This window comes from Scyliorhinus torazame, chromosome 4 (genome assembly GCF_047496885.1).
Source record: "Scyliorhinus torazame isolate Kashiwa2021f chromosome 4, sScyTor2.1, whole genome shotgun sequence".
Lineage (NCBI taxonomy): Eukaryota > Metazoa > Chordata > Chondrichthyes > Carcharhiniformes > Scyliorhinidae > Scyliorhinus > Scyliorhinus torazame.
In genome coordinates, this window is record NC_092710.1 from 42406430 (window position 1) to 42423742 (window position 17313).

General features: G+C 53.0%; 1 long non-coding RNA gene across 1 annotated transcript in view; it reads left to right on the plus strand.

Moving 5' to 3' along the window:
- The first annotated feature begins 1489 nt into the window (after nt 1-1489).
- Nucleotides 1490-17313, plus strand: part of LOC140411592 (uncharacterized) — a 51931-nt gene continuing 36107 nt past the window's right edge. Inside the window, exons 1-3 of the long non-coding RNA XR_011940885.1 lie at nt 1490-1921; nt 2261-2366; nt 3558-3663. This is a non-coding gene — a long non-coding RNA (uncharacterized lncRNA). The remainder of the gene's footprint in view (nt 1922-2260; nt 2367-3557; nt 3664-17313) is intronic.

The following is a 17313-nucleotide window of genomic DNA, read 5'->3' on the forward strand; positions in this document are numbered from 1 at the left end:
CAGGGACACAGCGAGAGAGAGGGACAGAGAGAGCGAGAGGGACATAACGAGAGAGAGGGACACAGCGAGAGAGGGACACAGCGAGAGAGGCAGAGAGAGGGGGACAAGGAGGGAGAGGGACACAGAGATAGTGACACATATAGAAAAAGGTGCACAGTGAAAGAGAGGGACACAGCGAGAGAGGGACACAGCCAGAGAGAGGGACACAGCCAGAGAGAAGGACACAGCCAGAGAGAAGGACACAGCCAGAGAGAGGGACACAGCCAGAGAGGGGGACACAGCCAGAGAGAGGGACACAGCCAGAGATGGGGCACAGAGGGAGAGAGGGATACAGAGATGGACAGAGAGAGGGGGCCACACAGAGCGAGGGACACACACAGAAAGAGGTACACAGCGGGTCAGGATGTGAGGTTTCAGGGACGTGAGTGGGTCAGGATGTGAGTGTTAGGGGACATGAGGGTGTGATGGTGTGAGGGTGCCAGGACGTGAGGCAGTCAGGACATTGGGGTTATCAAACTGACCGTTTTCATTGAATCCAAATTGTTTAATTAAAAATCCTAATCTCAGGAATTGACATCAGAGGATTTCAGTGAAAAATCCCTTTGAACCTCCTTGTCTAATAAAATGATGTTGCTGCCGATGACACTGTATTGATTCAGGAATAAACTTTACATCTCACAGTGAGAAAAAGTCAAATTGAATCCATATTTATAGAGCAACTCATTGAAGAAATCTGTCTGTGAACAACACGCAAAATATGAAGTTGAACTTTGCAATGAGCTTTGTTTTTGTGGCCAGGAATCTTCTCTTAAAATGGAGGCAGAAATGAAGTTGTGTTTAACTCACATTCTATGATTTCTTGCTGGTTTTTACTCATTCTATGGAAAGCCTTCCTAAGGCGACAGACGAATGGTCATTCTAAAGATGTGGGAAATTCAGAGGGAAACAAATGTTAAACCAAAGACAGAAATAATGACAGGACATTGTTGAATCTCTTGTTGACTGCTGAATTAACATAACCATAGACAGGACAAATATCTTCCTTAGCAGACACAGGAACCACACCGAGGGGGACATTCCTGACAGAACGTCGGGGGTGGGGTCTGTACACAGGTCACTGAGAAGATCTCAGTCGAAACTGTTTCTAATCATTTCCCAATACTATTTTAAATTATGATTCAATCCTATTGGAGGGGAGTGAGTGAGTGAGTGAGAGATATGGCAGATGCAGTATAACGTGGATAAATGTGAGGTTATCCACTTGTGTAGAAAAAATAAGAACGTCCCTGTCTAATAATTACATTTCATCCAATTTTTTCAGGCCTGCTCAGTGAACAACACTGGTGTGGGGAAGGCCAAGGTTTGGCTGAAGTCACATTCTTTGTGTGTGGGGCTGAGCAGCAAGGAGATCAGTATCTCTTGTCCATCATTTACATGTCAATAGAGAGCTGTCCTCTGAGACAGACATTCCACACATGGCAGAGACTAGGGGTGGAGTCTGCTCACAGCTCACTGAGGATATATCTGTGTCTGAGGGACTTCAGTTCACAAACCAAAAACTCACTACACTGAAAACATTACCCCTCTGCTTCAGTGTGTGTGTGTGTGTGTGTGTGTCGCTGGGTGTGTCAATCTGTCTGGTTTGAGCTGTGCATTTTGGGTGTTGACATGCTACTGATTGACTCGAGATTGGAAATGTTGGACTCCTGTTGTGCTGTTTTGTATATTTTATTAAAATGTCCCTGTTAATGCCTTTATAATCAATTTTATCTCCTTTTTTTCTCCAGAGGCATTTTTATTTGGAAAACTCGAAGGAGGTTGGGAATCCAGTGAGGAGGACGAGGGAGTGTGAATTCTTCCCGAGGGAGCGCTGGCTGAGGCCTGTTCCGCAGGCTTCACCCGGGTTATTACCCTGACTGAGGTTTAATTTTAATATTGCAGGGATCAAAGAGAGTGAGGGAGGGAGGGAGACAGAAATATGTATAAGAGGGATAGAGAGACAGCGAGAAACACAAGAGAAGGGGATTTTCACAGTAACTTCATTTCAGTATTAATGTAAGCCTAATTGTGGCAATAAATCGATTTTGAGTATTAATTGTCACTCAATCTTTTTTAACCTCTGGTTGAAAGCTGTGACTTATTTATATTTGGATGTTGCTGAGGGGTTGTAAAACTGAAAAGGGCACCCTGTGCTCTCGCTGTATTAAATAGTTTCAATCTTTTCCTGCGGTTTCGTAAATTTTCTCCCTCTTTTCCCCAGGAATTTGAACTTTGAAGACTGCAATGCGACCAGGAATCTTTGGACAAGGGATGTTCTCCAGAGGACAAGTGGATGGACTGAGGCCGACTCCACAGGCCGCACTCACGTCAGTTGTCTCTTTATTGCCACCCCGGCCTTGCACTTAGACACAAACACATTAAACCTTTGGTGGGCGGCAAAGAGTAAAATACAAATCTGGAATATGAAGCTGTCTAATGTTGTTCCAAAATAACAGGGGTTATATTAATTCTGAGTGTCCCAGGGGTGGGGGTGCGGGGTGGGGGGTGCGGTGGGCATTTCACTGTTTCAGCCACTCTCTGCAATCTGGTAGAGAGAGAGAGAGAAATCTCAGATCAGAAACTCTGAACTCAATTTTGAAAGTGGTCATCATTTGTTGGGCTCTCCCTGTGCCCAGGTTGCCTGCAGAATTCACAAAATTAACGATAGTGGGGTCACTTTTAAAATGAATCCATTGACTGTAAAGTAATCTCGATTGCCTGGAATTAAAGTCCCTTAACTTGAAGCGGCTATTCTTCTGGAATGAAGCCTGTGTTTTTGGCCAAGACAGAAGTATCAGGGTGAAATTAAATTCGCAGGAGGTCATTTGAATTCAGTTTCCTGTGGTTGTGAATGTTGGATTCCTGTGTGTGACCCTGTCTCTCTCTTTCTCCTTCCCAACTATTAGAATGATAGAGAGAGAGAGAGAGTGAAGTACAGAAAGAGTGTGGGGCTTGGGGGGTAATGGAGATTAGAGAGAGGGAGAGGAGAAAGACAGAGGGTGGAGGGGGAGGGAGGTCGTGAAAAAGAGAGGCTTTCTCTCCCTTTCTGTCTTCTTTCCATTCTTGCCTCTCTCTCTCTCTCTCTATCTCCCCAGCTTTCTGCCGCTATCTGTCCATTTCTCTCCAGCTTTTTAGTGTCTCTTTAAACCTTTAGTCTCAGAAAACCACCCCACAAACTGCAACGGGGAGTCTCATCACATCTTTCTGGGGAGACCCTGATTAGGGAAATAAATAGAAATAAATGCTGGGAGGGTGATGAGGGATAACGAGGGAGACAGAAATATGAATGAGAGGGATAGAGAGACCGAATGAGATAGCGAGAGAGAGAGAAAGAGAAACACAAGGGAAGCGGGAACTGTCTCTCAATCTTTTTTATTCTGTGGTTTATAACAGATTATTGTAGGTGGATGTTGCTGAGAGTTTGGGTGTGACTGAGAGGGGGAATCTTGGCCTCTTGCTGTGCGACAAGTTTAAACATTTTCCTGCGTTTCAGTTAATTTTCTCCCTCTTTTCCCCAGGAATTTGAACTTTGAACACTGCAATGCGACCAGGAATCTTTGGACAAAGGCTATTCTCCAGAGGACAAGTGGATGGACTGAGGCCTACTCCACAGGCCGCACCCACGTGAGTTGGCTCTTTATTGCCGCCCCGGCCTTGCACTTCGACACAAACATATTAACCCTTTGGTGGGTGACAAAGAGTAAAATACAAATCTGGAATATGAAGCTGTCTAATTTTGTTCCAAAATAACAGGGGTATATTAATTCTGAGCATCCCAGGAATGTGTGGTGGGGGTGGGGTGGGGTAGGGGCGGGGAGGGCGGGGGGATTTCACTGTCTCAGACACTCTCTGCAACCTGGTAGCAAATGTCAACGACACTCAACACTGCCGACTGCACCTTCTGGGATCTTTCTGTGTGGAACATCTTCAGGGATGTTCCAATCCACACATGACACGGCGGTGGGGGTCGGGTTGTTAGGTGCAGTGGGGAATGGGGCTCCCAGCAGGAGTGAGGGGGTGGGGGAGTGGGGGGGAGGAAGCACAGTGACCCATCTGGTTATGTCCAGATTGCTGCTGCTGTGGGATGTTGCTGTTCACTCACAGGCCTGTGGCCTTTGCCCGCGCAGCAACAGTGACTACAACTCTGAAAATAAAATAGCTCTCTCCCAGTGTTTGCGTGGGTTTCGCCCCCACAACCAAAGATGAGCAGGCTAGGTGGATTGGCCATGCAAAATTGTCCCTTAATTGGAAAAATGGATTAGGTACTGTAAATTTGTAAAAATAAATAAATAAATAAATATAGAGTACCTACTTCTTTAAACAAACAATGAAATAGCTCACGGACTGCAAAGTGGGTTCGAAGGTCTCGAATTTTAAAGTCTTAAACTTGAGTGATTGGGAACGAGGGAGTTAATGAACTCTTTCTGCATGCACTGACGGGATATACAGCCATGATCTCATCGCTGCTGAGAGAGAAATCCACCATCAGAAACTCTGAACTCAATTTGGAAATTGTCACCATTTTTGGGATCTCCCCGTGCACAAGTTGCCTGCAGAATTCCTGAAATGAACCAACAGTGGGGTCACTTTAATAGCGAATCCATCGGCTGTAAAGTAATCTCGAATTATAGTCCCTTAACTTGAAGGGGGTATAATTCTGGAATAAAGCCTGTGTTTTAGGCCAAGACTTAAATGTGAGGGTGAAATGAAATTGACAGGGGGCCATTTGAATTCAGTTTGCTGTGGTAGTGATTGTTGGATTCCTGTGTGTGACCCTCTCTCTCTCTCCTTCCCAACTACTGGGATGAGAGAGAGAGAGAGAGAGAGAGAGGACAGAAAGAGTGGGGTCGTGGGGGTGGGGGGTAAGAGTGAGATGTGAGAGAGAGGTTGGAGGGAGAGGGAGGTCGTGAAAAAGAGAGGCTTTCTCTCCCTTTCTACCTTCTTTCCATTCTTGCCTCTCTCTCTCTCGCTCTCTGTCTCTGTCTCCCCAGCGTTCTGCCACTATCTGTCCATCTCTCTCCAGCTTTTTAGTGTCTCTTCAAAACCTTTCATCAATGAAACCTTCCCACAAACTGCAGTGGGGAGTCTCATCACATCCTTCTGGGGAGACCCTGATTTGGGAAATAAACAGAAATAAATGCTGGGAGGGCGATTGTAAAAAGTCTCCTGCCGGACCAGGCAGCTGGTTTCCCAGTTTAAAGAGGGAAGTGTAACTCTTTCTGGGGACAGTGGATGTGTCTCCAGACTCAGAATACCCGTGGTGTTCAGGGGTGGGGGTATTTGTGGGGGGGTTAGGGGATGGAAAATAGAACATAACAGGCAAGAGAAGGAATATGTCTTCCCCCCGCCACCCCCAACCCCCCGCTCACCTGCCTGTCCCACCCTGCCAGGATCACATTGCTGGTTGTGGGATCCTGCTGTGCGTCAGTGGCCTGCAGCCTTTCCTGAACTGTCAACTTAGTGACGACGCACAATTTAAAATTGAACTGGCTCACTGAATGTGAAGCAGTCGGGAGGGGGTGAGGGAGTGGGTCTGAAATGAATAGGCCGCAGCCTGGGTACAGGTTTGTCCTCAATGGTGGTGTTTGTGTTTTAGACAGGGCGGTGGGATAGGAAGGATTTCTGAGGGGGGTTTGGGGTTAAATGTCTCTGCCTCAGTCACTCCAGCTTTCTATCTCTCCCTCTCTCTCTCTCTCGCTCTCTCCTACTTTCCAGCCATTTCTTTTTACATTTCATCTTGTACTAAATGTAAAATAGAACCCCAATGTGATTTGTCAAGAGATAAGAGAGAGTGGAGGGAGAGAGAGAGAGAAAAAGAGTGGGGGGAGTGAGAGAAAGAGAGAGTGGAGGGAGAGAGAGAGAGTGAAAAAGAGAGGGGGGAGAGAGAGAGTGTGGAGGGAGAGAGAGTGAAAAAGAGAGGGGAGAGAGAGAGTGGAGGTAGAGAGATATAGTGAAAAGGGGAGGGGGTCAGAGAAAGACAGGGTTGAGGGAGAGAGAGAGTGAAGAAGAGAGGGGGGGACAGAGAAAGACAGAGAGTTGAGGGAGAGAGATTGAAAAAGAGGGGGAGAGATAGAAAGACAGAGAGAGGACGGTGAGTGTGTGAAAAAGAGGGGGAGAGAGAAAGACAGTGAGGTGGGAGAGAGTGAGTGAAAAAGGGAGGGGTGAGAGAAAATGGGGAAACGGGGGGAGAGATGTGGGGTGGCGTGAGGGGGTGATCAGGCACAGGGTCTGGGGGTGGGGGTTCTGCTGTGCACAGTCACGGCCCAGTTACATTATCTTTTAGAAAGTGCGATTTTACACAATCCTGAGACAGTCGATGTGAAAATGTCCTGAGACAGCCCTGTCCTGTCCTGAGACAGTCGATTTGAAAATGTCCTGAGACAGCCCTGTCCTGTCCTGAGACAGTCGATTTGAAAATTTCCTGAGACAGCCCTGTCCTGTTCTGAGACGAGTCGATTTGAAAATGCCTCCAGAGGGAAAGAAACCCCGAGAGAGAAAGGGAGGGAGGGTGGGAGAAATTGCCTGTCTCACTCTTCCCCCTCGCATCCCCCTCCCCTCACCGAGCCTCTCTCTCCAGCTATTTCCCTCTATATTTCCTCTTCCAATAAAATTGTTAAAAACACCAATGTGATTTGTCGTTATTTGAATGGGGAGGCTGGTGGGGGTGGCGAATGTGTGTGTGTGTGTGTGTGTGGGCGGGGGGGGGGTGGGTGGGGCTGGTTAAGAGCGATGCAGGATCTGGGCTGGGCTCCTGTCCCCATCATGTTTATTTTTGTGGGATCCTGCTGTGCACACTGCAACATGTAAACATGAACGTATCGACTTTCATCATGTTGCCGAGGTGCTGGGATTGAATTTGTAAATGTGAGGCTGTGTAAGGGATTGTTTCTAATCCCGGAATATCTCCTGTGCTGAGGACGGACTGATTAGTGAAGTGTTGGTGATGGGGGTGGGGGGGTTAATTCAGCTCACTGAGTTCTCCAAATTCTCCAAACTTTGCCCCACTCCCCTCCCCCACTGTCAGCTTTAAAGAGGGACTTTTCATTGAGACAATTTGCCAATTGCACAGTGCCCGTGTTTGACCGGAATGTCACTGTTGTGTGTGGAAAGGCCCACCCAGGGCAGCGTTTGAATCGTATTGGACTAAGTTTGTCTGTCTCTTTCCCCATCTTTCTCCCTGAACCGGAGAAATGGGTGAAGAGAGAGAGAGAGAGAGAGCAAGGGAAACAGGAATAGAGAGCAGAATAGAGGTGGAGTTTGGTGGGAGGGTCAAAGAGGGGGTGGGGGGGGGGGGGTTAGACACCTGGGGGTCTCAGGGGAGTGCGGGGGGAGGGGGAGGAGGGGGGGGTGGGGTCTGTCACACCCTGTGGAGATTCCCGGATTTGGGAATAGGAATAAATGCAGGGAGGGCGATTGTAAAAAGTCTCCTAACGGACTGGGCAGCTGATTTGCCCAGTGTAAAGAGGGGAGGGTCACTCTTTCTGGGGACAGAGCGGATGTGTCTCCTGACTCGGAATCCAGATGCTGTTCAGGTTGGGGGTGGGGGGGGGCTCGGAGAGAGAGAGTGTTGGTACGTGGGTGAGGGAAGGACGATGACAGCAGACAGGGGAAGGAAACTGGTTTCACCCACGGCCCATTTTGTCTGTTTCTGACCCCCGATCAAGGGTTGATTTTAATATCTGACGGACAAAGAGAGCATGAGTGATGGAGGGTTGGGTTTGGAGGTGTGAATGAGGTAGGGATAGAGAGACAGAGAGAAACACAAGGGAAGGGGTCGGTCTCCCAATCTGTTCTCCTCTGGTTTGTAACGGTGATATTGTGTGTTTGAATGTTGCTGAGATTGTGTAACTGGGAGGCTGGGGGAGCTGGGCTGTTATAGGGAGAGACAGGGAGAGGTGTAGGAAAAGAGGGAGAATGAGGGTAACGGGGAGAGAGAGAGAGAGCTTCCTGGTATCTTGCTATGCATGTAACAAACTGGAATTGCAACAGTGAGCAAAGAAATGGATCACGGTCAGAAATATACTATTGAATTTTTGAATTAAAAGTTCCTAAATCTGTATACTGGAGGCAGAGAGGCAGACAAAGAGAGGGTGGACGGACAGAGAGACAAACAGGGTGGAGGGAGAGAGAGACAGACAGACAAAGAGAAAGTGGAGGGAGAGAGAGAGAGAGAGACAAAGAGGGTGGAGGAAGAGAGAAATATGTAAAAAGAGAGGGAGGGAGAGGGAGAGATAGCCAAACATAACAGATGTGGGATGGGGTGAGGGGGTCAACAGGCACGGGCTCTGGGGGTGAGGGTCTAGTGTGCAGTCCCTGCCCAGTCACATCTTGTTTAGAAAGTGCGATTTTACAGAAACTCCAATCCCGAGTCGGTATGAAGATGTTTCCTGAGGGAATGAGCAGATTCTTCCCAGTTGTACCTCTCTCTCTCTTTCTGTAGATTTGTTCCTGACCTGCATCCCCTCCCAGCTTTCCTCTCCCTCACGCTCTCTCTCTCCAGCTATTTCTCTCTCTATATTTCCCCTTCAATAAAATGATAAAAACACCAATGTGATTTGAAATTATTTGTATTGGGAGCCTGGCAGGGTGAGTGTGTGTGTGTGTGTGTGTGGGGGGGGGGGGGGGAGGGGGGTTTGTGTGCGTGTGTGGGGGGTGTGGGGGGGGGCGGGGTTAAGAGAGACGCAGGATCTGGGCTGGGCTCCTGTCTCCATCATGTTTATTTTCTGTGGGATCCTGCTGTGCACACTGCAACATGTAAACATGAACGTGTGGACTTTCATAATGTTGCCGAGGTGCTGGATTGAATTTGTAAATGTGAGGCTGTGTAAGGGATTGTTTCTAATCCCGGAATATCTCCTGTGCTGAAGACGGACTGATAGTGAAGTCACTGTCAGTTTTAAAGAGAGGCTTCCATTTAATCAGACAATTTCCCAATTGCACAGTGCCCGTGTTATACTGTGATTAATGTCACGGTTCCTTGTGGAAGCCAAGGGGACCGTTTCAATCGACTTTTACTGAGTTTCTGCTTGTCATATTCTCAGCCCCTCTCCCTCTCAGCCTCCCTCTCCCTCTCAGCCTCTCTCCCTCTCATCCTCTCACCCTCTCAGCTCCTCTCCGTCACAGCCCCTCTCCCTCTCAGCCTCTCTCCCTCTCAGCCTCTCTCCCTCTCAGCCTCTCTCCCTCTCAGCCCCTCTCCCTCTTAGCCTCTCTCCCTCTCAGCCTCTCCTTCTCTCAGCCCCTCTCCCTCTCAGCCTCTCTCCCTCTCAGCCCCTCTCCTTCTCAGCCCCTCTCCTTCTCAGCCCCTCTCCCTCTCAGCCTCCCTCTCCCTCTCAGCCTCTCTCCCTCTCAGCCCCTCTCCCTCTTAGCCTCTCTCCCTCTCAGCCTCTCTCCCTCTCAGCCCCTCTCCCTCTCAGCCTCTCTCCCTCTCAGCCCCTCTCCCTCTCAGCCCCTCTCCCTCTCAACCTCCCTCTCCCTCTCAGCCTCTCTCCCTCAGCCTCTCTCCGTCTCACCCTCTCAGCCTCTCTCCCTCTCAGCCTCTCTCCCTCTCAGCCTCTCAGCGCCTCTCCCTCTCAGCCCGTCTCCCTCTCAGCCTCCCTCTCCCTCTCAGCCTCTCTCCCTCTCATCCTCTCTCCCTCTCATTCTCTCTCTCTCTCTCAGCCTCTCTCCCTCTCAGCCCCTCTCCCTCAGCCTCACTCCCTCTCAGCCTCTCTCCCTCTCAGCCCCTCTCCCTCTCAGTCCCTCTCCCTCTCAGCCCCTCTCCCTCTCAGCCACTCTCCCTCTCAGCCCCTCTGCCTCTCAGCCCCTCTCCCTCTCAGCCCCTCTCCCTCTCAGCCCCTCTCCCTCTCAGCCCCTCTCCCTCTCAGCCCCTCTCCCTCTCAGCCCCTCTCCCTCTCAGCCCCTCTCCCTCTCAGCCCCTCTCCCTCTCAGCCTCTCTCCCTCTCAGCCTCCCTCTCCCTCTCAGCCTCTCTCCCTCTCATCCTCTCTCCCTCTCATTCTCTCTCTCTCTCTCAGCCTCTCTCCCTCTCAGCCCCTCTCCCTCAGCCTCACTCCCTCTCAGCCTCTCTCCCTCTCAGCCCCTCTCCCTCTCAGACCCTCTCCCTCTCAGCCCCTCTCCCTCTCAGCCCCTCTCCCTCTCAGCCCCTCTCCCTCTCAGCCACTCTCCCTCTCAGCCCCTCTCCCTCTCAGCCCCTCTCCCTCTCAGCCCCTCTCCCTCTCAGCCCCTCTCCCTCTCAGCCCCTCTCCCTCTCAGCCCCTCTCCCTCTCAGCCCCTCTCCCTCTCAGCCCCTCTCCCATTCAGCTCCTCTCCCTCTCAGCCTCTCTCCCTCTCAGCCCCTCTCCCTCTCAGCCCCTCTCCCTCTCAGCCCCTCTCCCTCTCAGCCCCTCTCCCTCTCAGCTCCTCTCCCTCTCAGCCTCTCTCCCTCTCAGCCCCTCTCCCTCTCAGCACCTCTCCCTCTCAGCCCCTCTCCCTCTCAGCTCCTCTCCCTCTCAGCCTCTCTCCCTCTCAGCCCCTCTCCCTCTCAGCCCCTCTCCCTCTCAGCCCCTCTCCCTCTCAGCCCCTCTCCCTCTCAGCCCCTCTCCCTCTCAGCCCCTCTCCCTCTCAGCCCCTCTCCCTCTCAGCTCCTCTCCCTCTCAGCCTCTCTCCCTCTCAGCCTCTCTCCCTCTCAGCCTCTCTCCATCTCAGCCCCTCTCCCTCTCAGCCTCTCTCTCGCTCTCAGCCTCTCTCCCTCTCAGCCCCTCTCCCTCTCAGCCTCTCTCCCTCTCAGCATCCCTCTCTCCCTCAACCTCTTTCGCTCTCCCTCTCAGCCTCTCTCCCTCAGCCTCTCTCCCTCAGCCTCTCTCCCTCAGCCCCTCTCCCTCTCAGCCCCACTCCCTCTCATCCTCTTTCCCTCTCAGCCTCTCACCCTCTCAGCCACTCTCCCTCTCATCCTCTTTCCCTCTCACCCCCTCTCCCTCAGCCTCTCTCCCTCTCAGCCTCTCTCCCTCAGCCTCTCTCCCTCAGCCACTCTCCCTCTCAGCCACTCTCCCTCTCAGCCCCACTCCCTCTCAGCCCCACTACCTCTCATCCTCTTTCCCTCTCAGCCTCTCTCCCTCTCAGCCTCCCAGCCCCTCTCCCTCTCAGCCCCAGTCCCTCTCAGCCCCTCTCCCTCTCAGCCCCTCTCCCTCTCAGCCCCTCTCCCTCTCTGCCTCTCTCCCTCTCAGCCTCTCTCCCTCTCAGCCTCTCTCCCTCTCAGCCCCTCTCCCTATTAGCCTCTCTCCCTCTTAGCCTCTCTCCCTCTCAGCCTCTCCCTCTCAGCCTCTCTCCCTCTCAGCCCCTCTCCCTATTAGCCTCTCTCCCTCAGCCTCTCTCCCTCTCAGCCCTTCAGCCTCTCTCCCTCTCAGCCCCTCTCCCTCTCAGCCCCTCTCCCTCTCAGCCTCCCTCTCCCTCTCAGCCTCCCTCTCCCACTCAGCCTCTCTCCCTCTCATCCTCTCACCCTCTCTCCCTCTCAGCGACCCTCTCTCCCTCAGCCTCTCTCCCTCTCAGCCTCTCCCCCGCACTCAGCCCCTCTCCCTCTCAGCCCCTCTCCCTCTCAGCCCCTCTCCCTCTCAGCCTCTCTCCCTCTCATCCTCTCTCCCTCTCATCCTCTCTCCCTCTCATTCTCTCTCTCTCTCAGCCCCTCCCTCTCAGCCCCTTTCCCTCAGCCTCTCTCCCTCTCAGCCTCTCTCCCTCTCAGCCTCTCCCCCGCACTCAGCCCCTCTCCCTCTCAGCCCCTCTCCCTCTCAGCCCCTCTCCCTCTCAGCCCCTCTCCCTCTCAGCCCCTCTCCCTCTCAGCTCCTCTCCCTCTCAGCCTCTCTCCCTCTCAGCCTCTCTCCCTCTCAGCCTCTCTCCATCTCAGCCCCTCTCCCTCTCAGCCTCTCTCTCGCTCTCAGCCTCTCTCCCTCTCAGCCCCTCTCCCTCTCAGCCTCTCTCCCTCTCAGCATCCCTCTCTCCCTCAACCTCTTTCGCTCTCCCTCTCAGCCTCTCTCCCTCAGCCTCTCTCCCTCAGCCTCTCTCCCTCAGCCCCTCTCCCTCTCAGCCCCACTCCCTCTCATCCTCTTTCCCTCTCAGCCTCTCACCCTCTCAGCCACTCTCCCTCTCATCCTCTTTCCCTCTCACCCCCTCTCCCTCAGCCTCTCTCCCTCTCAGCCTCTCTCCCTCAGCCTCTCTCCCTCAGCCACTCTCCCTCTCAGCCACTCTCCCTCCCAGCCCCACTCCCTCTCAGCCCCACTACCTCTCATCCTCTTTCCCTCTCAGCCTCTCTCCCTCTCAGCCTCCCAGCCCCTCTCCCTCTCAGCCCCAGTCCCTCTCAGCCCCTCTCCCTCTCAGCCCCTCTCCCTCTCAGCCCCTCTCCCTCTCAGCCTCTCTCCCTCTCAGCCTCTCTCCCTCTCAGCCTCTCTCCCTCTCAGCCCCTCTCCCTATTAGCCTCTCTCCCTCTTAGCCTCTCTCCCTCTCAGCCTCTCTCCCTCTCAGCCTCTCTCCCTCTCAGCCCCTCTCCCTATTAGCCTCTCTCCCTCTCAGCCTCTCTCCCTCTCAGCCCTTCAGCCTCTCTCCCTCTCAGCCCCTCTCCCTCTCAGCCCCTCTCCCTCTCAGCCACCCTCTCCCTCTCAGCCTCCCTCTCCCACTCAGCCTCTCTCCCTCTCATCCTCTCACCCTCTCTCCCTCTCAGCGACCCTCTCTCCCTCAGCCTCTCTCCCTCTCAGCCTCTCCCCCGCACTCAGCCCCTCTCCCTCTCAGCCCCTCTCCCTCTCAGCCCCTCTCCCTCTCAGCCTCTCTCCCTCTCATCCTCTCTCCCTCTCATCCTCTCTCCCTCTCATTCTCTCTCTCTCTCAGCCCCTCCCTCTCAGCCCCTCTCCCTCAGCCTCTCTCCCTCTCAGCCTCTCTCCCTCTCAGCCTCTCCCCCGCACTCAGCCCCTCTCCCTCTCAGCCCCTCTCCCTCTCAGCCCCTCTCCCTCTCAGCCCCTCTCCCTCTCAAGCTCTCTCCCTCTCAGCCTCTCTCCCTCAGCCTCTCTTCCTCTCAGCCCCTCTCCCTCTCAGCCTCTCTCCCTCCCTCTCCCTCTCAGCCTCTCTCCCTCTCAGCGTCCCTCTCTCCCTCAGCCTCTTTCCCTCACACCCTCTCAGCCTCTCTCCCTCAGCCTCTCTCCCTCAGCCTCTCTCCCTCAGCCCCAGTCCCCCTCAGCCCCTCTCCCTCTCAGCCTCCCTCTCCCTCTCAGCCTCTTAGCCCCTCTCCCTCTCAGCCCCTCTCCCTCTCAGCCCCTCTCCCTCTCAGCCTTTCTCCCTCAGCCTCTCTCCCTCAGCCCCAGTCCCTCTCAGCCCCTCTCCCTCTCAGCCTCCCTCTCCCTCTCAGCCTCTCAGCCCCTCTCCCTCTCAGCCCCTCTCCCTCTCAGCCCCTCTCCCTCTCAGCCTCTCTCCCTCTCAGCCTCTCACCCTCTTAGCCACTCTCCCTCTCATCCTCTTTCCCTCTCAGCCTCTCTCCCTCTCACCCTCTCAGCCCCTCTCCCCCAGCCTCTCTCCCTCTCAGCCCCTCTCCCTCTCAGCCTCTCTCCCTCTCAGCCCCTCTCCCTCTCAGCCCCTCTCCCTCTCAGCCCCTCTCCCTCTCAGCCCCTCTCCCTCTCAGCCTCTCTCCCTCTCAGCCCCTCTCCCTCAGCCTCTCTCCCTCTTAGCCTCTCTCCCTCTCAGCCTCTCTCCCTCTCAGCACCTCTCCCTCTCAGCCTCTCTCCCTCTCAGCCTCTCTCCCTCTCAGCCACTCTCCCTCTCAGCCCCTCTCCCTCTCAGCCTCTCTCCCTCTCAGCCCCTCTCCCTCAGCCTCTCTCCCTCTTAGCCTCTCTCCCTCTCAGCCACTCTCCCTCTCAGCCTCTCTCCCTCTCAGCCTCTCTCCCTCTCAGGCCCTCTCCCTCTCAGCCTCTCTCCCTCAGCCCCTCTCTCTCTCAGCCCCTCTCCCTCTCAGCCCCTCTCCCTCTCAGCCTCTCTCCCTCTCAGCCCCTCTCCCTCTCATCCTCTCTCCCTCTCAGCCCCTCTCCCTCTCATCCTCTCTCCCTCTCTCCCTCTCAGCCCCTCTCCCTCTCAGCCTCCTGCTGCCTCTCAGCCCCTCTCCCTCTCAGCCCCTCTCCCTCTCAGCCCCTCTCCCTCTCAGCCCCTCTCCCTCTCAGCCTCTCTCCCTCTCAGCCCCTCTCCCTCTCATCCTCTCTCCCTCTCAGCCCCTCTCCCTCTCAGCCTCCTGCTGCCTCTCAGCCCCTCTCCCTCTCTCCCTCTCAGCCCCTCTCCCTCTCAGCCTCTCTCCCTCTCAGCCTCTCTCCCTCTCAGCCTCTCTCCCTCTCAGCCTCTCTCCCTCTCAGCCCCTCTCCCTCTCATCCTCTCTCCCTCTCACCCTCTCAGCCCCTCTCTCTCAGCCTCTCTCCCTGTCAGTCTCTCTCCCTCTCAGCCCCTCTCCCTCTTGTTGATCTCCAAATTTCTTTCTCTTTCAGTCTGGCCTCAATAAAGGTTGAGACGGATTCGCACGTAAACAGAAGTTATTTATTTAGCTTGCAAGCTTAATCATCTTACAGAAATGTAAGAGACATCCAGCCTCTTTCATTCCAGAAAACGACTGAACTAACAGACAAAGGGATCTCTGCAAAATCAGTTCAAATGGTATCAAGTTTCACATACTCGACGGACATAGGTCAGCCTATGTCCCTCCTGACCTGTTCGATCTATTCTGATTGGCTCACTTCCAATCCCTTTCTCTGGCCCCTATCAATGAAGCATCACCCTCATAGACACACCTCTTCCTGCTTTTTCCATGCGGTCTCAAATTCCTTTGTCCCTAACTGCAAAAATCAAAGTGGCTTATTTCTACATTACATTAACTAGTAACTCTAAAGTAACTATTTTATATCACATTCGTCATTCCCTCCTTTTATCATTCCATGATAACCGAACTATCCAATCTATAGCTACGGTTCCTCATCTAAAAAGATCCGTCGCTGCATTTCCAATTCCTGTCTTAGCCCCCCTTCATCTGCTTCACCCTCATGGATTTTAACAGTTAAATTTTTGCTCGGTGATTGGGGCGGTGATCTGATCCAGTGCACCCAGCATTCTACCCATCACACATTTAAGGATGGCCAGGCCCACAAAGATGCAGCCGATAGCTACCACTAGATACATGGCCATATTTATCAACCAGTCCTTCCATCCTCCAAATCCCCAGTTACCCCAAGAGTCAGGATCCTGCATCCCGTCCAAGTGATCACGTATGCGATCCATAAATTTAGTAATGTTAGCAGTCAAGTCCTGAATCCCCATAATACACTTGCCCTGTACTATGGCGCATACCCCACCCTCACGGGCCAGAAGATAGTCAAGAGCATACCGGTTCTGCATTGCAAACAACCGTAGCTGAGACAACTCCTTAGTTATTGCCCCGAGGGCTCCCAAGGTTTCATTTCCCAAGATGGTAAGGCCGCAAATAAAATAATTCCGATCACTAACAGCCAAGGAACCCCCCACACCTCCCAGTATCAATACGCTCAGAATGCCCCACCCGGCTGAGTGGCCCCGGTTGGGTGCAAGAACCTGAGGTTTTTTCCAGTTCTCGCAAAATTCAGCAGAGACTGCCCGGCGTGCTAACTGATTATGCAGGTTCCACGCCGAAGGGCAGGGGACTGTGGTAGGGACTAGAGTCCCTATAGCAATTCGGCGGGGAAATGGGGTGACAAAACGTTGGTCGCCGTACCATTAAATAAAAAGTAGTATCCTTGTTCCGTGTGGAGACTAGCATCACAATCAGCATATCGGTTGCGTAAGGACCTCCCAGTAGCCCAGTTTATCCAATTTTGAAATGCCCATTCGGGCCGCCCAGCAATGCAGAAAGCCCTATTCCCAACAGTGATATGAGAGACATTCGCCCAGCCACAAAGGGGCTGGAGGCCAGCGTTCAATGGAACGCAAGTGATGTTGTAACAAACGCATTGGCCAGACGCCTGGGTGATATGGCACCTCCTGTCCGTACAGGTGGGAAACAGACATGTTATATTTGTGTCCACCTCTACCAGCAAACAGCCGTACACTTCACTGCTGAAGCAATTCTCGTACGACCGGGAATCCCTATTGGGAGTGAAGTGGCTAGGTATGTGCGCCCTCCACCGTCGCAGCCTATCGTACTGTGAGTGGGGATTACCCCAAGGAAGGGGAAGGCAAATAGCCGGTGGTGCTGAATCCGGATCGTAAGGAAGAGTGACTTGCTCGGGCAATGGCTCGGAACGCTGACAATGAACCACCGTTTGGGGAGTGCCCCAAAGCGGTGAAACAGAAAATAACCTAGACACCGCTGCGGGGTTTGGGTAGCAGACAACCCGTCCCTGGCCATACAGACGGTGGTAAATCTGGTAGAAGAGATTCATACTACCCGGGTTTTCCTCAGTTTGGCCTTTAATTAACTTAAGTGCATCTCCCGGTAACCTACGTTCTAGCTGTACTTCCCTTCTCACACGCCCCGTCCTCTCTCTAGTCCCTTTCTCTTTCTCATGGTCTCTTCCTACACTCTTCTGACAGCCTGATGTTACCTTTATTGTACCACTTTTAACACATTCAAAATCAAATTTACATGTATTCCAAAAACAAGGCAATGTCCATATAATGTTCCCTTCCCGTCGCCGGGGCCGGTGCAGCTGCTTCATGACTCCCGCATTCTCCTTAACTTTGATGACCTTCCATGAGTCGATACCATGTCCTCGTATATGGGGGCAGTGAAGAACATCACCTTTGCATAGGTGATGTATCCTTGTAGATTGGTTGGGGCTACACAGATACATAATATTCCCCTTTTCCATGTCCATCGCCAATAACACGCCAAGCGAAGTGAGGCCAAATATCAGACAGACGATGCGTAGCCACTCCATCATGCTCCACACCTGTAAAATAGCACTGGAGAAGGGAGGCAGGTTAGTATCCGACCTTTTACAGTAGTGGAGATGGACTCAATTTACAGTGATGTAGGTGGACCCAAGCACTTCGCCCCTCCACTTTAACTGCTGTGGGGGTGGTAAGGAGAACTTGGAAGGGCCCATCCCATCGCGGCTCCGACCCCTTCCTAGTCCAATTTTTGACCATTACATAACTACCGGGCTGGACTGAAAGTGAGCTAGGTACTGGGGCAATGGCTGGTGAGCCGCACGGACTGGGCCATGGAGTTCCTTGAGCACTTGCGTAAGGGCTAGAACATAGGTGGTCATTTCTTCAGTCATCTGATGAAACTGAACCAGTCTGGGAACCTGCAG